This window comes from Heterocephalus glaber, unplaced genomic scaffold (genome assembly GCF_053883595.1).
Source record: "Heterocephalus glaber isolate CG9 unplaced genomic scaffold, H.glaber_assembly_v1.0 deba00001859, whole genome shotgun sequence".
In the NCBI taxonomy this organism is placed as follows: Eukaryota; Metazoa; Chordata; class Mammalia; order Rodentia; family Bathyergidae; genus Heterocephalus; species Heterocephalus glaber.
This window is the reverse complement of record NW_028258500.1, coordinates 1,181,044-1,203,678: the sequence shown is the minus strand read 5'-3', so window position 1 is coordinate 1,203,678 and position 22,635 is coordinate 1,181,044. Positions and strand designations below refer to the sequence as shown.

At 38.6% G+C, this 22,635-nt stretch overlaps 1 long non-coding RNA gene across 1 annotated transcript in view; it reads right to left on the bottom strand.

Moving 5' to 3' along the window:
• Positions 1-10,148: 10,148 nt before the first annotated feature.
• Positions 10,149-22,635, bottom strand: part of LOC147820566 (uncharacterized) — a 58,219-nt gene continuing 45,732 nt past the window's right edge. Inside the window, exon 3 of the long non-coding RNA XR_015448399.1 lies at positions 10,149-17,602. This is a non-coding gene — a long non-coding RNA (uncharacterized LOC147820566). The remainder of the gene's footprint in view (positions 17,603-22,635) is intronic.

The following is a 22,635-nucleotide window of genomic DNA, read 5'->3' as shown; positions in this document are numbered from 1 at the left end:
TAAAGGTTCAAGATCCCAATGATGAATGTAACTGTATTGTATACCTAAAATGTACCAATAAACTTAATGAAAATAAAGACAAATACACCATGAACTAACTTCTTAGTGAACCTAAAACACATAGTACTCAAAGAAGCAGAGTGAAATGGTAACTACTGGGTGATTTATAGTGGAAGATTGAGTGGATGTTGGTCAAAGTACACAGTATTTCAGTCAGACAGGAATAATACTAACAAGCAAACTATTGTGTACCATTATGCCTACAGCTAAGAACAATAATCTATAGGCAAGAAAAAATATTAAGACAACGTATGGACAGAAGCATATTTGCAAAACATATATCTGATAAGTGTAATTATTTAGAATCTATACAGAACTTTTCAAGGGTACAAACCCAAGAACAAAACAATAAAATTCATAGTGAACAAAAGATGGAGGAGGCTTTCCTCTACTGAAGTTAAATAAGCTGCTAAACAGCATGAGAAAAATGCCCAAATAACCATAGAGAAATAAAAATTAAAAACACAGTAAGACACTTTTTCACAGCACAGGTTGCCATGCTTGTGATGCATTAAAAATAACAAGTATTCTTATTTTTCCCATTCCTCTGCTCTCCCTTCAACTCCTCCACCCTTCTCTATTTACAAAGAATCAAGATATATTATGTAAAGATACAAATCTCCAATGATGAATGTCATTATATTGTATACCTAAAATGTACTAATAAAATTAACTTTTCAAATAACAAGTATTGACAAAGCCATTAATATGTTAGAATCGTTATACATCAGGATGTAAAACTGGCTAGGACTTGAATAAATGTGGGTGTGATTCAGAGTACATAACACTTAATTTAGACAAGAAAAACACTAAGGAATCATTCAGTATCACAGTATCTATAATTAACAACTATAAACTCTGTATGTGAAAAATATTAAGAAATACAGATGGGACATACTATGAAACATATCTGATAAATGTCACATATCTAGAATATGTACATGGTTCTATAGGAAACCACCTCAGATTGCTTCAAAGCCTGGGACACCTGAGAACCAGTGACTTTGTGGTTCATTTTTTTTTCCATATGGTAAATGTTTATTGACCTAATGAGCCCAAGTAGCCAAATGAAAACTTGTGGCTTCTGTGTGTACACACAGGTGGCAAAACCATGATATAAACAAAGGGAAGAATAAAAGCTGAGTTAAGGTAGAGATGGTTCATATTTTTGAACTTATTTCTCCTCAGCATTCTGCTCACCAGTTCATTTTCTTTTTTTTCCTTTACATGGTCAATATATTTCCAAGTTTGGTATGATTTCTGGCAGACACTCCTGAGATTTTGAATCTGACCTAAACAACCTAAATTGAGTGTTGACATAGTTTTCTCAAAACTAAGAGTTTTCCACTGAAATTTGATTTCATTGTTTGGTTTTCTTGCAACAACTGGAACACAAACTGATTACCTTGTCATTTTCTACATATGACTTTTATCTGAAGATATCCCCTTGATAATTTTTTTCATCCTATTCCTTTCACTTCTCAGAGGAAGAGACTAATTTTGGGATGAGTAGTCACCCTAAACCCATAAACTTACATCTATCTTCCTAATGTTTGAAGGCAAATGATAGAATTTTAACATAAAACATGGAACCTGTCTTTGAAAGTAGTCCAGGCTTATGAGTCATAGTGATGCAATGTGTATGACAGTTTTGAGATACTGACTTTATCTTTGTGATCATCACTTCCTCCCTTCCTATTTCCTTTCCTTCCTTAGTTCACTTTGGTCCCTTTCTTTCTTTCTTTCTTTCTTTCATCTTTCTTTTTTCTTTTTTTCTTTCTTCCTTTCTTCTCTCATTCCCTACTTCCTTATTCCTTCTGTACTCATGGTTGTTTTATTGGTTAATTTTAATATGCTTCATCTGTTTCCATAATAAATACTGTATGTACCAACTTCTTACCATAAATGTAATCATTATGTACTATGAATATGTTCTAATAAAAATTTAAAAGGAAAACAAATGGCATAAATAAAATAAATAAATGAGTTGAATGTATGTATACACACACTTTGTGTAGGCATTCACCCATAGGTGGATGTTTAGGTAATTCCATCTTTTGAATATTGTAGACAACAGTGTTGTGGCTAATTGTGCATAAGCTGGTGAGACAAGCAGCATGAAGCTTCCCTGGCATCCCAGGCCCCACCCATGCAACAGTGAAATCCCAGGTGCAGCCTGGAGCCCCACTCCCATCCCACACTCTACCCCCCACTGACCAGCCAGCATAAGCCAGTGAGACAAGTAGCATGAAGCTTACTGGCTTCCCGGGCCCGCCCATGCCACTGTGAGGTCCACTTATCCAACCAGGCACCTCCAAGGCCCAGTCCCACTCTTTCCCCCATCCCACGCCTCTGGCCATCTGGCTTTTCTGCTACCTGGTCCCACACTACAGAGGCACAGGGGATTATAAAGGCCCTTGTCCTGAAAGCCACAAGATAGAGCAGAAGTTAGTAACAGAAAGAAGGGTTCTCAGGCTCTTTGATGAAAACTGAAGCTCAGCAGAAAAGTAAAGAGAATCTCTACAATAAAGGCACATCACACCACTGTACTTGGAAAATTGGAGGGATCATCACCTGGGTACATTACCTCCCATCAAAACCTTCACTATATTCAGGGGAAGGGCAACTGGAATCTGCAGTAGAACTTTGCAGAATTCAACCCTGCAGGAGGACAGAGAGTTCAACTTGGGACTAGGAGCCTGAACTCTGCCTGAATCTCACAGGTCTGCTGCTGGCTTGCTGAGACTCACTGACTCGTATAGGCACACAGATACCTACATTGCCTACTGTGACAGCAGAGACATACCCTGAAGGAGCCACATCATTTTTATTTTTTGCTATTTGCAAAAAAGAAAAAAAAATTTTCTCTTCTTTTTATTTCTTAATTTTTACTTTTTTCCTACTCTTTTACTTTTCTCTCTTTTAATTTTTCACTCTCTCTCTCTCACACACACACACTCACTCATTCTCTCATTGTCCCACACTGCTCTTCATCTCCCCATTTGTTCCTTTCTGCACTGAATTTGGATTTCTCCTTTATTTTTCTTTTCTTCTCTTTTTCCTTCTCTTGATTATCATTAGGTTTAAAGGAAAGTAAATACAGTATCTAGCCTCCCTGTTGCTGCTAGGTGATTTTATTCACATCTTTGTTCTTTCATTCTGCCTTTTCCTCTTGCCTTTAACAACTTCTTAGAGTTTGTGTGATCTTCCTGTGTCTTCTGGCCTCACAGCTAATCTTTCCTGATCTTTCTACCTGTCCCTCCCTCCCCAACTCCTTCTACCTCCCCACCCCAAAGGGGAAAGATGCTATACTGAAGAGTTTATTCACTATAAACTTATGTTGGGTTGGTCTTCTGTTTTAATTTAACTCACATAGTTAAATGTGATAGATTAATAACTACCACAAATTGTCATTTTCTAAGCTGCGCTTGATGCTATAGTATTGCTGATTTTGTCATATGGGCTAACATGTTCTGATTGATCTAATTAGTTTTCCTTCCTGGTATAAGGAAAATAAAATAGCCTCAGAGTCATTAGAGTCTCAAAATCCATACACAAGCTATATCTGGAAGACACATCTGAAAAGCAATCATTCCACAAGTGTATTAAACACACGCAACAAAGATACCTACATTAAGCAATTTTGAAATATCAACCCAGGAATTAAACAAAGGACAGTACCAAAAACAAAAATGAGAAGACACTTAAGCAAAGCACAAACTCAGGCTTCCACACCACAAAAAGGAAATTCTGGGGGAAATGAGGTGGATAAGTCTGATAAGCAACCACTTGAACACCATGAACTGATAGCACAGGAAGTAACAAAGAACCTCAAGCTCCTAGAAAATGAGCATAACAAACCCTAAACCTCATACAAGAAAGGAAATTATAAAGATCCGAGCAGAAATCAATGCAATGGAGACTAAGAGAATGATCCAAAAAATTAATGAATCAAAGAGTTGGTTTTTTGAAAGAATAAATAAAATTGATAAACCTTTAGCCAACCTTATCAAAAAAGGAAAGAAAAGGCTCAAATCCATGCAATTAAGAACAGAAAAGTTGAAGCTACAACAAATCCAGCAGAAATCCAGAGAATCATCAATACCTACTTTGAGAACCTGTACTCTAATAAAATGGAAAACACAGAAAAAATGGACAAATTCCTAGATACATATGAATTGCAAAATTAAATGAAGATATAGAAATTCTAAACACCTCAATAACAATGAGTGAAATTGAAAATATAATAAAAATTTACCAACAAAGAAAAACCTAGGTCCTGATGGTTTCACTACTGAATTCTACAAGACATTTAAAGAAGAACAATCATCATTACTCTGTAAACTCATCAAGGAAATTGAAAGGGAAGCAAGGCTTCCAAAATCATTCCTAGAAGTAAGTGTTACTTTGATCCCCAAACCAGGAAAAGACCAACCCAAAAAGAGAACTACAGACCAATCTTCCTAATGAACATAGATACAAAAATCCTCAACAAGATACTGGCAAACAGAATACAGAGGGTCATCAAGAAGATCATACACCCTGACCAAGTTGGATTTATCCAAGGGATGCAAGGATGTTTCAACATCTGTAAATCAATAAATGTAATACACTATATTAACAGTCAAGGAAGAAAACCACATGATCATCTCAATACATGCAGAAAAAGCATTTGACAAAATCCAACACCCATTCATGATAAAAATGCTACAGAAAATTTGAATAGGTCTTTCTCTCAACCTGATTAAGACTATCTATGAAAAACCAACAGCCAACATAATACTAAATGGTCAAAAACTGAAACTTTCACGCTAAAATCAGGAACAAGACAAGGATGCCCACTATCACTACTCCTGTTCAATATTGTTCTGGAAGCATAGCCATAGCAACTAGAAAATAGAAATAAATAAAAAGACTAAAGATAGGCAAGGAGGAACTGAAACTGTCATTATTTGCTGATGACATGATACTTTACACAGAAGATCCAAAAAACTCAGTCAAAAGTCTTGTAGACCTAATTGACAGATTCAGTACAGTAGCTGGATACAAGGTCAACACTCAAAAACAATAGCCTTCTTATAAGCAAATAGCAGACCCATTGAGAGAGAAATTCGGCAAATAATTCCTTTTACAATAGCATCTAAAAAATGAAATATCTAGGAATCAACCTAACAAAGGAAGCAAAAGAACTCTACACTGGAAACTACAGCACTCTGAAGAAGGAGATCAAAGAGGATATAAGAAAATGGAAAGATACCCCTTGTTCCTGGGTAGGAAGAAAAATATAGTGAAAATGGCCATTTGTCCAAAACTACTATATAGATTCAATGCAATGCCAATTGAAATGTCAACAATATATTTCACAGAACTAGAGAAAACAATCCAAAAATTAATTTGGCAACAGAAGAAACCTAAAACAGCAAAAGCAATTCTAGGCAACAGAGACATGGCTGGGGGTATCACAATCCCCAAATTGAAACTATACTACAAAGCTACTGCAATTAAAAATAAAAGCATGGTACTGGCAAAGAAACAGACCTGAAGATCAGTGGAATAGATTAGAAGATGCAGAAACAACTCCAGACATACTCAGCCACCTCATCTTTGACAAAGGAGCCAACCACCCTCATTGGAGGAAAGATAGCCTCTTTAATAAATGGTGTTGGAAAAACTGGATTTCAACCTGCCAAAGATTAAAACTAGACCCATACCTATCACCACACACTAAACTAAGATCAAAGTGGATTAAAGATCTAAATATTAAGACAGAAACACTGAACTTGCTCAAAGTAAATTAGGTAGAACTCTTGATTACATTGGCATAGCAAAAGACTTTATTAACAAATCTTCAGTAGCATGGGAGCTAGCACAAAGAATCAACAACTGGGATCTCATCATATTAAAAAGCTTCTGCACTGCAAGAGAAACTACCAACAGAGCTGAGACAACCTACAATGTGGGAAGAAATATTTAGCAGCTGTACCCCAGACAAAGGTCTACTATCGAGAATATATAAAGAATTGAAAAAAAATCAGACCCCCCCAAATTCAAAGTCCCAATTCAAAAATGAGCATCCGAAATGAACAGACATTTCTCAGACAAAGAAGTAAAAACAGCAAATAAATATATGAAAAAATGTTCAACATCACTGGTCATTCAAGAGATGCGGTTCAATAGAATTTTTTGAGACAGTGTCTCACTATGTAGTTCTGTCTGGCCTTGAACCCACTTTGTAGCTTAGGCTGGCATCAAACTCACAGTGATCCTCCTGCCTCAACCCTCTGAGTGCTGGTATTATATCCCCACCTTACCCAGCTTCAGGAGAAATTTTTATCCTTTTTTTCTGATTTCATAATATCGAATTATTAAGTAAATTTTTATATCATATTATATATTGTTTCATTTGTCACCTTAATCTTCGAGTCTTCTATAAGTTTGTGTGACATTTTGTCAATTAACTTCTTTCTTTTTTGTTGGCAATTTTTGCCTTTTTTCATGTGTTAGTGGGTTTGGTCCTGAGGTTTGAGAATCAATTATGGTAAGAGTACTCTCTCTACTGTAAAGATCTCTTTAGTTAGTGCATGATTCCATGTGCTATGCACTCAACCATGGTTGTGGTTTGGTATTTATACACCTGTTTAATCTACTCAATATAATAAAATCTGTTCCAGTCACTGTGTCACAAAGAGAAAAACATTACAGGTGATATCAGCATTTGCAAAGCCAGGTGTATATCAGTCATGTAATTTAAAACTTGTCTTAGCAATGTTATCCTGTTTTAAATAATCCTCCCCCAAAATCTGTTCTATTATATTGAAGTAGATACACTAGGTGTGGATTATGAAAGGGAAAAAGGAAGCAGAAAAGGAAGATGTCTGAGCTACTTTCCTCTCATTCCTGAGACAAAATATCTGACATCCAACATTAAGATTGGTAAGGTTTATTTAATTCATAGTTTGTAGAGGTTTCATTCCATAATTGGGTGACTCCAAGGCACAGTGGCACATGACAGAAGGGCATTACAGTGGAGAAACAGTTCACAGCCCCCACAAGATAGTTAAACCCATGAGGGGAGATGAACGGTGTTTTTCTATCCTTTTATCTTGACCAGACTTCTGGTATTAGAATGGTGTCAAATCAGTATGCTTGTTTAGCAATTATTTGCCCTTAATCCTGGCATCACACACTCTAGATTTAGCCACCTCTGGAAAATCCACCTATGATCACATGAGGCTTTAGGGGAACATCTAGACCCAAACCAAAACATTTTTCCTTTGACTCCCCCAAAATCGTGTACATACCTTTAGGCAAAAGGCATTTAGTCCATCTCTAAGGGTTATCAAATTCCCAACACTTTCAGCATTGTTGAAAGGTCCAAGCCCAAAGTCTTCTCTTAGATTTAAGGCAAATTCTTAGTGGCAAGCCCACATTTAAATGAAAAGAAAGTTAAACTATTTCAACATTCGATGAGACAAGATACACATTTCTATTCCAAAGATTATAGACAAGGGGGTATAAATTAATGGGAACAAAGCAAGACTAAAATCAAGTAGGGCAAACATTATATCTTGTAGTTCCATGTCTATCATCTGAGGTAATCTGGTAAGATGTGAATTCAAAAGGGCTTGCGTGAATCCATCCTTATGGTGTAGGGGACAGGGGAAGGGAACGTTACCAGAACCTCTGCAGTTAGTCCTGGTCTCCTGCGAGCCACGGCAGCACACGGCGAATTACAGGAAAGGTAGAAAAATGAGACCGAGAAGAAGCTGAGCTTTGGGTCTGATCAGTGCTGCTCTGGGCAGCAAAGACAAAAGCCCCCAGCTTACCACACCTTTTATTCAGTACATCGGGAGAAACAAATGTAACAGATGACTTGCAGAGAGTTCAATAGTTCACATTGGGATAAACAAGGTGTAACGGAAGGCTTGCAGAGAGTTCAGTACATCTCCGGCAAACAAGATGTTAATCAGTCCAAGAACAATGAGGAACTGAGCAGGTGTTTGTTCTCCCAGGATGTTTCTTGTCCTGGAGAATCACAGCATCACTGGATCACTGAAGTCTCAGTTGTGACCGGAGGCCAAACTGGAGTTATTCTGTAGCTGGGCTGTAGGCAAGAGAACTAGGCTAACCAAATGATTTATCCCTAGAATTATGTAGCATTGCTCCCAACATTATGGCACTTCCAGTGGCTGTAGCTCCCATGGCTTCTCTCTTGGTGTGCCTCTGCTCAAATTCTTATAGTTTTCTCCGGATGATTCATTTTCCTGGATTCTCCAAACTTCTCAGATCTCCACTGCACCTTTAGCTTTATACTCCTAGCTTCACACACTGTCTTCTCAGGGGCACACTTCCTGGTCTTTGAGGCTTTCTTCTGAGTTCTTGGTGGAAGTTTTCTTGACTCCACAGCTCTTCCATTCTGCATGCACATAAAACTAGTGCCATGTGGGTGATAACATGGTCTGTTGATAGTTGGAGCAGTAGCTAGTTTTCCCACCTTCTTGGATGTAGGGTTTCAGTGCCTGGATGACTGAGCACTCTGAATCCAAATGTGAGGAACAAATTCTCTAGGCTGCCAATCTGGAACATGGTGCAGGTGTTGCCATTCTGGAACATGGTGCTCTGTGGCTTTCTTTTCAAAGCAAAGTCTTTCACTTTTGGAATTTTGAGGCTGCAAAGAGCAGAGTCCTGCTCCTTCTTGTGATGCACTCAGGCCATCTTTTCTGTTCTTCTATTCCTTGTCAGCCATCATGATCTCTTCTGCTCTATCTTTGCCAGTCACAACTTTACTGGAGTGTCCTTTTTGGCCAAACTCAAACACTTTAAATCATTCTGTTTGGATGTTTGCTCTTGATTCTCAAGGTAGATCTTGCTAAAAGACCCCAACAGTTGCCATGCCAGAGCTTCAACAGCTGACTCCCTTGAAATTTTTTCTGCAAGACTAATTAGTCCACCATCCTTAATCTCAGTGTCAGGTAAATGCTCTGGACATGAACAAAACACAGACAAATTTTCTGCCAAGCTAAAACACACATCATATGGAGTCCAATGCCAATGCAATCCTTCTTCCTAATAGAAGCCACTTGAGCCCACTCTTTTCTGGTTTTGTTATTCTGAACTCTGACCACTCTCTCCCAGATAGTACACCCTAAGGTGTTCCAGCTCTACTTTTTCAGCCTGCATCTCCAAACCCTTACAAAGTCTTCTCCCAAGCCAGCTCCAAAAGCTCCTAAACAACATGGTTAGATATATTCATAGCAATGTTCCCACTTCTCTGGTACCAAAATTCTGTCTTAGTTAATTTTCTCTCATTGCTGCAACAATATACCTGACAGCAAACTTGAAGAAAGGTTTATTTAGCTCAAAATTTGTAGAGGTTTCAGTAAATAATTGTCTGGCTCCAAAGCAAAATGACACATGGCAGAGGGCTGTTGCTGATGAGAAACAGTTCATGGTGTCCACAAGGTAGCAAAAGCAACAGAGGACCTTAGCAGTGTCTTTCTGTCCCTTTTATCTTAGCCAAACTACTGGGATTAGTATGGTGCCAAACCCGTCAGTGTACTGGTTTAGTAATCACATGCCCTTAATTCCAGCATCATACAGCCTGGATTTAGCCACTTCTGAAAAAGCCACTTGTGAGTGAATGTGGCTTCAGGGGGACATCTAGATGCAAACCATAACAGAAGAGATTACTTCAGAAAGAAGGAAAGTGAAAAAGACATACTAGCTAATGAAAAAAGAACAAATTGGGCTTTGTTAATATTATTTGTATAACTGGAGTGGAGGGCTGGTAAAGGAGGTGTTTAATATTTGTTGTGGCCAGAAAAGTGATGTGGAGGGAAGTTGGGGAGTAAAATTTGAGATTGAGGGAAGCTGTGAAAAGATCAGAACAAGTTAATATGTTGGCAAAAGGCTTGTGTTTGGACCCTTTGTGCACAATTTTTCGTGAGGGTTAACCTGACTTTCCCATGAAAGGTAGTATATGTAGTATTTATACTAAAGTGTGCACACACACACACTATACATATATATAATATATATATTATATATATTATATATACATATTGAGAGAGAGGAAATGACAGAAAGAATAAAACTACTCATATAAAAAATGCAAGGCATCCTCTTGATGTGATTTTTATTGCAGTAGGAATTCAACCAGTGTGTTTCTCTTAAGTTCACAATTAGCAAAATTATGACTTGTATGGAGGCAGGTTCAGAAGAACTGCTGGGCTTGCCATGTTCCTTCTGCAGTGTTATACTTGATTTAAGTTGCATTCCTGGGGGTATAGTTGGCCAGAAGTTTACCTGTGTCTCAAGATTGATTAGTTTCTGTTTTGTTGCAGGGTGGGGAGGGCAACATGTTCCTGGTCAAGGATCCAGTCTTCCACTGCTTTGTGAAAAGACTGTCTTGATCTCTGTCTTCTTCATTTTGTGGTAATTTCTGCAGCTGCTTGGACCTACTCTTTCTCTAATGTTCTTGGTGAGTCTCCTGGGCAACACCCTCTGGTCATTCCACTGTTTCTGGCTCTCTACCTGCCCAAACTCTGTTCACATCCCATGAAGAATCTCTATGCAGCCTTTACTCTCAGAACTACCTTGACCTCACAGAATTCAGCACATTTAAACTGAATTTGAAGGGTGCTGGTGTGGGCACTGTGGGGCTGGCAGTGGGCAAGATATCCCATGGACACAGAACACACTGGTGTTTGGGGAAATGATAGGAGAGTGACTGTTTGGGCATGCTTCAAATGCCTTTCCTGCCTTAGATCACACCACTCATATGTGCTGCCTGCCCCTTAGATGCAGTTCTCTTAGTGTCTGGTTATATTATAGGGGTGTCTACTTAATTGCTTATGTCATAAACTAGAACTGATTTACTTGCATCTTCTCTTTCTCTTTCCTAAGCTTCTTTTCTAATTGGTCTTAATTTCACAAAAACACTTCATGTTACTGATGCTTTCTGTAGTTTTCATGTACTCTGATTTATACTTGTTCTCTTTTATTTTCTTCTTTCTAATAATTTCACATCTAGTTTCTTCGCTTTCTAGTCATAGAGGTGTGATGTTAGACTATTTGGATATTTTCTTCTATTCTTAGAACAGTTTTCACTGTAATCCAAGCATTTTATTATTTTAATTTTTAAGTTTTTGATACTGGGGATCGAATTCGGGATCTTGCACTGTTGAGGCAGGTGGTGGAACCACTGAGCTAAATCACTTACCCATTCCAAGCATTTTAGTACATTATGTTTCATGATTGTGTGAAGACATCTTCTAATATACATTATCTTTTCTTCTAGCCATAGACTATTCAGTAGGATGTTATTTATGTGTCCAGTATAATGCAGTTTTCAGGATTCTTTCTGATAATGAGTGCTCATTTCATACCATGTGTATCCAGGAAAATCACAATCACATTAGATGATTTTAGCACATCAGGAAATTTTTAAAATACAAAGAAGCTCATTTTAAATTTCTTTATTCATATGAAAATTTCATTAAAATATATACACATTTAAATTTACATATGTTTATTGGTGGCAAAATAACAATAGTAATAAGAAATTCCTATATGTGAAAACAAATATATTATTTATTATCTGTCATCAAATTTCAGACAATTTGGTCTATTTAATTTCAAACAAATTCATTGGTGCACAAAACAAGCTTCCCTGGCTAACAGTGCATATATAAATCTAGTATATAGTAATATGTATTATATTAGATGCAAAGTTATAATAGGTTTATTTTAAGCAAAAATAATGATGTAGAAATATCAGGTGAGTAAAAAAAGCTCTGTAAGTATGGACAGGTCTTTAGGGAGATAACTCCTTTTAAACTGAGCAAGATACTTTCTTTTAGTTTGAATTCATATGTAAGATTTCTGAAATAGTCTCCATGTATCACTCCTATTCTAATAGATGCATACTGCCATTACACATAAATCATGTTGATAGAGTCAGGAGGGGGATATTGCCAATTTAAAAGAGCCTACTCACCATTTTAAAGAAATGTAGGTTTCATTTTACTTAGCTCACAGAGGACATGTAACTACCTCATGTCAGCAGGTTGCAAAGAAAACAGAGGCCTGAAAGCCCACCATTTCTCTGAACCAACCCCTAAAAAGACAACCAAAAATGCTGTAGGAAAGCCTCTTATCCTGTAAGAGACACCTTTTCTCTTCTGCTGACACAGAGAGGGCCTTTCAGGTTTAGGAATAAACCTGCTTGGATTGTTGAGTTCACGTCCCTTTTACCCAGTCACGTGTGAGACTCAGAAAATTGAAAGAAACTGTATATCTTCAAACTATGTGGAGAAGGCTAAAGTTCTCAAAACTCCTTTCAAATGAACAGGCTCCCAATTGGAAGAAAATGTATGATGGTAAAAATATTCACAATTAAAAATGTCTTTTAGAGAATGGAAGACCAACAATATTACACTCTAGAGGTGTGCATTATCAATGTCAACTGCATATGAAAGTCTTTATTTCATAGTTAATATCTAATGCTTGAAAAGACTCCCTCTGAAGGGCTTCCTATCAGTACAGATGGAAAAAATCCAACTGAGAAAGTCACTTCCTTCCATCCATTTACATTTTAACAGCACTCTAGAGTCATTCAGGCTTCCATTTTCCTAAGATAGGTAAAAAATTGGAAAAAAGCAGATGCGCTAGGCAAAAGTATATGGGTACTGGATCTTCTAGTCAGTCTGATCTTCAGTCACATTCACCCTACCCCAGGCTCAGTAAGAGTTCATGCATATTTACTACATGTCATACATTAATTAAAGTCACAGTGAACTCTGGGGTGAGCATACATGTTGAGAGCCACTGACACAACACAACATCAAGTTCATCATTCCTATCAATCACATCTTGAGATTCAGTGGGAGGTACTTACACTGAAGTACCTGTCTTAAAATTTGAAAAGCCTGATTTTAGCTACATGCTTCTGCCATGTGCTGTGCTTTTTGTTACCCCAGCACTTGCCCTGAGCACAGTTTTACATGATCTCTAGTAAAAGTAGCTGCTTTTGATTTGCCATTTGCATTGTATGCTTGCCATTCTTGGTTCGTCATACAAACGAGCCTAGATTTTTATATTAGCCCATTCCATGCTAACACAATGAATTTTAGAAATATAGAAAAGCCTTCAGTCATTTGTATTCTTTTAAAGTACATAAAAGGATTCATACTGGAGAGAATCCATGTAAATATATGGAAAGTAGGAAAGCCTTCATTTCTCTTGCATACATCAAGATACACATTTTACATTTATCTGGATGTAACAGATGTAAATTTTATGGGAAAATATTTAACCATTGCAATTCAATTTGTTGGCATGAAAAGATATACCCTGACAAGAAAGCAATAGGGTTCAAAAACATGGCAGAGTTGGGATTTAGCTCAGTGGCACTGTGCCTTCAGCACAAGCTCCTGAGTTCAATCCCTGGTAAAAAAAAAAAAAAAAAGAAAAGAAAAAGGAAAAAGAAAAAAAAAAAGAAAAAGAAAAACCATGGGGGAAATGTTCAGTTTTTTATTTCATTGAAGTCCAGGTAGAGGCATTCCTGAAAAACCCTATGAATGTAAGGAAAATGGAAAAGATTTCATTAATTCAAGTTAATAATTTATGAAAAATCTTATTTGGGAAAATCTTTATGAATATAAGCAATATGGGAACTCCTCTAGGGATTGTTTCTTTTTGAGTCTACAAAAAGATTCACAATGTATACTCACCCTATGAATGTAACTAATTTCTGAAATCCTATTGGCATTCTGTTTATTTTCTAGTCCCAGAAAGTGTTCACAGTGAAAAGTAACTCTATGAATATGAGAAACATGGGAAAGTGTTCATGGTTTCTGGTCTTGTTTTTCAGTTTGTTACATGACTCACATTGGATAGACACTGCATGTATATGAGGAATACATACATAGCATTCAAATGTTCTATTTCTTTTATAGGAAACAAAAGAACCCACAGTGGATAAATACTGTGAATACAAGCAATTTGGGAAAACCATTTCACATTCTGTTTATTTGTGGCATTGTAACAGAACTCACATTGGAGAGAAACCTTATGAATGTAATTACTGTGAGAATGTCTTCATAAGGTCTTGATGGAGACTACCCTGTGTGAGCTAAAAATTCACAAATTGAACTTTCATATTAAAAGTTTGAGTCTGCCTATTAGCCCACTATGGCTTCCCTGAAGACCCAGCAGTTGGTGTATGGGAATGGAACAATTCCCACAACACTGGTTATAGCAGGTCTCAATGATCCATGATACTGTCACATCTTAGATGTCAAGACAATAATGCAGCTAAGAGCAGCATGACTCATACAGAAAACTCCTATAGAGGCAAAAATTAATCCATGGAAGAAACACATTTTCCATTAATCAATGAGCTGTTCTTGCTAGAAGGTTTCATTTCCTTGTTTCTAGGAGCCTGCTTGGGTCAGGGCTCTCCACTTAACTGTTCCATGCACCAACCCTTAACCTTTCTAGAATGTTCATGTTCCATAAATAGTGGCAAGCTCCAGGAGACAGTGTCTTAGCCTGATAAGAGTGTTGACGGTCCTGGGCCCCCTTTATGCGTTAAGATCTTGTCTTTTTAAAATCCTGCCACTGTACAGTTGGTCAGGTTATTGGGGGCCTGAGCAGCGTCCAATAAGGTCTGAGGAAAGGAGTAACAAGGAACAGAAGCCTTATGCATGTAAGAATTGTGATTAAGCCTTCAGATATTTTAATTCTATTCATAGATATAAAAAGAGTCACACTGGAGAGAAATCCTATAAATGTAAGCAACATGGGAAAGCATTCAAGTTTCCTAATGACTTAGGATCCATGAAAGGATTCAGAGTGCGCAGAAATCTTATGAATGCAAAGAATTTGGGAACTGATATATTCAAGTTCATTTTCAATATAACAAGTGACCTACACTAAAGAAATCTGAAGAATGTAAACAGTTTGGTCAAGTTTCATATGTCCCAGTTTCCCTAAATTTTATGTATTACTCATTCTAGATAAAAATTATAAATGTATAGAACGTGTAGAGTTTTCAAGACTTTAATTCTTTCAGGGCCATGAAAGTATTCACTTTTCTGGAAAACCCCATAAGTCTCTAAGTAACATAGTAAAAACTTCAGAGATTGTGGGTCTCTTTGAGGCTATGGAAGAACATATATTGGACAGAAAAAATGATTTTAATGAAGACACAGACCAGAGAAACCACCTGGGCTTGCTTTTGGTGAACAAAATGGTGTTTTATTTAGTGCAGGCAAATAGATAGACTGACTTTGAACAGAACAACCATAGAATAGGGGGAGAGCACAGACTTAAGTAGAGAACTAGTTGCTAGTTGTTGGTCATATAATTTGTTGCCTTGAGTTTCTAGGGATGAAGATAGGGCAGTCTGTGCTCCTTGGACTGGGCAGAAGTGCAGATGTTTCTTGGAACCTAGGGCTGGGATGTGATGATCTTTTCAACCAGCATCAAATTTGTCTCTAACATGTCTTCACTCGAATGCAAACTTTCCTACCTGGTTACTCTGGGAGTGGTGGTTTCCAGGCTGTGTCATGAACTCTTGCATGACATTCCTAGAGTTACCTAGAGTTCAGTGTCTGAGATAGTCCAGGGGCCCTCTGTGGCTTCCAGATGGCATCAGTCCTCAGTGGTCAGGCCAAGCATTCTGGGAAGGAGCCAGTTGGGGTCCCTGGGGTTATGACCCAGAGGCAGCTGCCAGTGGCTTGCAGTCTGACTTCTTGTGGACATCACCACAGGAAGGACACAGCTTGGGAGGTATTCTGAGCTGCAGTTATACTTTTGTCCAGTGACCATTCTGGTGGCATTTGAACAACAGTCTTGGAGAGGCACATTGAGTTGGGAGTGCCACTGATCCCTTTGTGGCTAACCCAGTGTTTGACTTTGGGCATTTTCTTATGACAGAAGCTAGCATCTGCAGCTCAGAAACACACTGCTTTCTGGCACTTTCATCTCTATTATTGAAGACCTTGAAGCCCAAACGGTTAGGTCATGCTGTGGATTTAGAGGGCCAGTCCTGCCGCAGATCAGCTGCAGTCGATGTTGATGTAGGGTAGGAAGGGGAGATGTCCTGGGCCGGCGATGAGAAAAGAACCTTCACAAGCAATGTTCAGGTTCCCTCTGAAAAGTCTCAGGGTCTGATTTATTTTTATATCTTTAAGCAATAGCTAGGAAGCATTGGGCAGAACATGTTTACATTTTAGGTTGCCTTAGCAATTTCTATTGGAGTAAAGGTTATTTTTTGCTAAACAGAGTATATTTTTTCTAAGCTGATTCATTTCATTGAACATCATGAATACATTTTAAAAATTACAATTGTCCCCTTATTTACCCACACCTAAGCAGAACAGAAGGTAACTTAATCAAAAATTCTTTATCAGCAGGGGTACAAGCAAGATTTAATTAATTAAATGTCAAACTTGTGGTCACCAACTGGCCCTTGAGAAACTGCACAATGGTTAATATAGTTTGCTATTAGCTCTCTATTTTTCTTTACCTCTATTCATCTTAACTAAATGTCATTTAAGTTCATAGTCCATGAGCAGGAGATATTTACAGCACCTTGAGAAATATTGAGTAACTTGCCTCCTTAATGCATTTACCTGTCTTAACATTCTTTCTTTTTCCAATTTTCCACTATTTCTTACATCTAAAATCTGTCCTTTAAATCTCTTCATAAGACTCCTTTAGTAAAAGAATGTCAGCAATAAGAGGGGGAGTTATAGTAGTGGGGGAAACAGAGGGGGTTTTAGGAGAGGTTTCTTTAGGAGTGGATGTGGCAATAGAGCTAAGAGAAACTGGAATTTGGGACTTGTGAGCCAGATCAGATTTCAATATAGCATTACCAATTTGCCTCATGGAGAGTTTGTTGTTAGTCACAAACACAATGACTCCTGTGATCAGAGTAACAATTATAAACATTATGGCAAGAAAAAATAAAACACGAAGGTACGATGTGTTCCACCCTTTCTCTCCCCCAGCTGGAACTTTGTCAAGCAGCATTGGAGGTCGGTTGGGCTTCGCCACAGTCCCAAGCTTCTGAAATTTTTTTTTTACAAATGTCTGGGGTAGACTGAATAATGAAGTGTATTTTAAGGATTAGTTGCCCCTCTGGTTTTTCTGAGTCTAATGTGGCAGATCACCTAAGGGGAGGCAGGCGGACCATAAATCAGGATGGATTTTCATCTATGGCCTGAGTGACCTCTTTGAGCTTGTCAAAATTAACTGCCTTATGGAATGCACTGTGAAACCCCTTTACTAAGTAGTCAATAATGTTATCTCCATCAGCTATGTTCCCAGATCCTGAGCAAGGTAGCATTCATCCCCATAGGATTGGGCCAAGGAGATTACTCATTCTCAATTATCTAGGGAGAACACAGAGGTGAGGATAATATTTAAATTGTTCCAGTGAGGTTATGTGTCCAAGTTAGGTATTAGAAGTCTTGGATATATTGGGTGGGATCAGGGGAGAAGGAATCCAGATGCTGGTTAATTTGGGAAAGATCTGTAAGAGAAAAAGAAACATGAACACTGACAATTTCTTCTACCCAAGCCACCTCAGAAAGATGGAATTGAGTGGTGGGGAGTAAGCCTTTGGAGTCAAAGTAGGGGCAAAGGGGGCATGCCCAAACCATAATTTGGACCAGGAATGGAGCAGAATAGGGCTGGGTACACCATATGAAGGATGGTTAGATTCAGGGGTTAATGTTGGATAAACAGGTAGCCTGGTGGGGAGCTAACTGGGAAGAGTGGCAGAAGGTTCAGGGGAAGGGAGGAAAGCAGCTTTGGTGGTCACATTAGGAAGCTCTGGGGATGGGGGTGTCTCTGCCCATCATGACAGTTGGATCCTCTGAGGGTCTGGGGAATGGCAGTGACTTCATTCATTGAAGGAAGGCTGGGAAGTTGCCAGGGAAGAGCAAATCAGTTGAATCTGTTGTCAGGGAGGAGTCTGTGTCAGATGGGACCAGAGGGGTTGGTGATGGAAGTAAAGAAGAAGGATTTGAGAGGAATCACAGAAAGAACATAGGGTGGGGAGGCTCCAGAGTGTAAAGAATGCCTGAACATAGGGTACCTCAGACAATTTGCCCATTTTTGGCAATAATTATCTAAGTCCCCCAATATGGAAAAATTAAAGGTTCCATTTTTCTGGCTATTGACATACATTTTCAAGTATATATTATTGCCAGGCAATATTGCAAAAAAAAAAAAATTAGGCATTTGGTTTTGGATCTAGAGATAGAGAGGTTTCAGGTTTTGTAAGTGAAAGGATGGTGGGGAGGAAAGGGAAAGAAGAAGGGGGAAATAGAAGGAGGGAGTTTCCCCATGGAGAGCAGAGAGAGATAATGAGACCAGCAACAAGGTCAATAGAAGATGTCTTCAGCTGAGGCACAGGGCTGTAATGGGATTTGGGTGACTGGACAAGGCAGACATCTCTGCAGTTGGCCAGCCACCAAAGGAGGACCATTTCTCTCCAAAAGTATTCTTTAACCAGTGCTGGATTTAAGGAACACAGAAAGCAGAATGAGTCTCTCTATATTTTGGCAGTTAAGAGGATAAAGAGAGAAAAATCTTGGTGGCTGAAGGGTTAAAAAAGAGAACAGACTCAGTGGGTAAAAGGAAATGGAAGGAAGATGTGCTTCAGGGAAGCCACAGCTGTGACAGGGAGAAGTGGAGCTTAGGAAAAGGAAAAAGGGGAACTGTCTTGCCATATCTGAGGCAACTGGCAGGGAATGTCTGAGACCAATCTGAGGCAGTCTGAGGAAGAGATGTCACCAAATGTTCTCAACAGTGCGGAGACTCAAGATAGGCATGGAAGCTCTCCAGGGAGAGTTTCCCTATCCCATATTTTTTCACTAGATGTAATGGAGATTTGAAGAGCAGAGAAACTACCCCAGCTTTTCTTGAGTGAAAAAAATGAAGCTATTTTATTCAGACAAGGCAAACAGGCAACTGTCTGAGCAGAACCAGCATAGAATGGGGGAAAAGCATAGACTTAAATAGAGAAAAGTTTGCTAGCTGGTTGCCAGGCATTGGTCAGAGTATTCGTTACCTTAAGGTTCTGGGGCAAAGAAAGGGGAATCTGTGCTCCTCAGGCCAGGAGATGGTACATATGTTTCTTGGAACCAAGGGCTGGGACGTGTGGCCTTTCCTGACAGCACCAAGTTTATCTGTAATTGTTCTTCCCATAGGCGGTAAATTTTCCCACCTGACAAAACTGGGGAGGGGTGTGACCAGGCTATATCATGTCCTCAAGCATGAAAATGATCAATGTAAGCAGTTTAGTAGAGCTTTTACTTCATTCTATTTCATTTTGATTACATAAAATGCCCCACACTGGGTAGAATCTTATGAACATGAGAAAATCTTTATTTTACTTTCAAAATTTGAAAGACACATGATAACACACAATTCCCATGGACCTTATGAATGCAGATATGTTGAATAAGCCAATAATTGTCTTGGGTACAAGGAGTAGAGAATTTCCAAGTGTACACCCAGTAGTATATAATAAACAGCTAAGATTATTGAAGGTCATGAGAAGTTGTTGTCAGGTTCAGTTTGTTCTGCAAAGGGTATGACCCTGTCTAAGAAATGTGCCCCCAGGTGAGAGAAAAGCTCTTTACAAAATCAGAATTTACATAAGAAAAAAGGGGTTTATAACTCAGGCTATCAGAATTTAAAGGCCAGAGACCTATGCTTTAGGTGCCTCCTCCTGAGTCTCTAGATTTTATTGATATGAATGATTGACAGAGTGCTGAGCTATCTTCAGTGCTCTCAGCACCGTGCTCCTTCCAGAATCTCCTCTGATCTTAATTATCTTTATGAGATACAGTGCATACTTATGAGCTTGTAATAGATGGAAGGAGGACAATGGTGACCAGAAGGTCAGGCTGGGAGACAGCATATATGTGCTCTTGCCTAGAGCATCAGTTATCTCCTAAGGTTTTCTTACTTTATTTTTCCTCCTCTTTAAGGACAATAGAACTAGGAATAAGAATAGGGTGCTCCTTAGAATTAAATGGAGGGAATAGAGTGACTCACACATCTCCATTGCTTTTAACTGTACTATTCCTCCATTAAAGCCCTGGTCCCCCAAAAACTTTGAGGATGTTGAAGGAGCAAGTTCAATCTTTGATAGCTACTTGCAGCTGGATAGGGGCATTGACCCTACCTATGGAGACTAAGGCACCCTTATCCTGACTAATCTATAAGTTCAAAGGAGATGATCTTTTCCTTTGAGGATTTCTTGATGAACTGTGGACAAGAAAACAGGTTCTGATCTTGAGATATGGCCACTACAAGTAGTTTGATGGCTGCTGAACAAGAGAAGGAAATTTAACAAAGAAATTAAGTATATATTATCTCAATTGTAAGATTATTAGAAGCATTAATAAAGTCCAGGTCTGGGATATTAACCAAGACCCCTCCAATTCCAGACATTTTGCCAGGATATCCATGATTCAAACAGTTCTTCACAGATTTTGGAAGCACAGTCAACCTGTTTTTGTGTCGTGTCTTACTATTTTGGACCTATTGACATAAGAAATGAATTTCCTTTTGGAATAAACATAACCCTTTCTGTTAGGTTATCTAGTCTACTATAGCATTGTATATGTGGCTGGTGAGTCTATCTGGTCTTAAGGGAAGGCAATATTCTGGTCAAGCTTATCTAGGCCAGTAATAGTGAACATTTTTGGTTGATCTTTTATAGACTTCAATGATACAAAGTTCCCACTGGGGCACATGTGCCATAAGTTTGAGAATCCTGGTCTAGGCTGTCATCCACGTTATTTGGTAGCTCTTGATAACAGGAGAAAGATGTGATTAGCTTTAAGTCCTCATGTAAGTAGTTACTGTTTATTACCACTACTAGAGGCAGTTTTTAAAATAATCCAGGATGATCCCAAAGGAAACAGAAAAGACCCAAAATATATCATTTTATAACAGAACAGGGACCTTAAGTGTAATAAACAAGACAATAACAAGTCTACTCACACAGCCTACTTGGAGAGAGCAAACTGTTTGATTTTACTTATCTGATGGAACAGAGTGGTTGGTGTTCACAGGTGTACAAAGTTTATAGTCCCTCTTCTTCATCTTCTGTTGTCTCAAGCAGCTTGGGTTGTATCCTGGAGAAATGAATCCAACTACCTATTTCCTGTACCTTGATGGCAGAAGTGGTTAATAGGGTTGTGTAAGGGCATTTCCATTTGACTGTGATTAGGTCTTGTGGTCCACACTCTTTCAGGTCTTGACTATGACCTGGTCACCAGAGGAAACTTGGATGACAATTGTTGTTAATCCTTGCAGTGGAATAATGTTACTTCCATGTTCCTGGAGGGCCTGTCAGAAAGTTCCAAGATGGACTACATGTTGAAGGAGTTTGGGGTTTTAGTGTCAGTGAGTAAATCAGTAGTCAAAAGAGGCCTCTAAAAAGTATCTCAAATGTGCAAAGTTTAAGATTACACTTGGCAATTTGATTACATTAAGATTACATTAAGACAATTTGAAGAAAATCTACCCACTTATGATGAGCTTCTTGACACAGCTCGGCTAAGATCCCTTTGAGAGTTTGACTGGCTCTCTCAGCTTTTCCTGGTGACTGGCATTTCCCCTAGTGTGGAGATGATACTTACTTCCTAGTGCTTTGGTGAATCCCTGTGTGATTTGGGACATGAGAGGCTCCATTATCTCTCTAGATAGACATAGGCAGGTCAGCCTAGGGCTACTTCTTTAAGGAGGATGTTTCTCATTTCTAGACCCCAATCTGGCCTGGTAGTGAAGGCCCGTATTACCCAGTAAAGATATCAACACATACCAGGGGTTGTGTATATTTGTTATGTGTGGGGATGTGGGTGAAGTCTGTTTGCCAATCTTTTCCATGGAAAGATCCACTTTGCATTTGTTAAGGCAATAGGGGAGAATGAGTCTATCAGTTATGGAAGACTGATATGCCTTACTGACATGACTTACTGACCTTAGTTAAAAAATTATGGACACTAGGCCCTATAAAGAGCCTATGTGCTATAGCAGTGGTAATACCTTACCCTGAATGGAAGGTTTCATGTAGGGTCTTAATGACTTTATACTGCATTTGTTGTGGCAAGAACAGTCTGGCTCCCACCCACCACCAGAGGCCCTTAGGAATTCTTCCCTCATTACAAATAATTTGTAGCTCTACTATAGAGTATCCCAGTTCTAAATCAAGACCTTAGAATGGGACCATGAACAGAGATGTTGATGGCCTGAATCATACTGAAGAATGGGCTAGTTGACAGTGGAATCTGTGTTACAATTACCTTGGGAGACAGGGTCAAAGAAAGCCTGATTCACTGGCAATGGACAACTATTAAATCACTTGGGATATTTACCACCTTGAGAAGGTTGGGAATTTCTCGTCCATGTTTTATTGGAGATAGACATCTAGTCAAAATTCCTCTTTCTTTCTAGATGGCTGTATATGGATGTAACACCAGAAAGAATCAGTATTTATACTAAACCTGTTGCTATGGACAAGATGGAGAGCCTGGTGAAGGT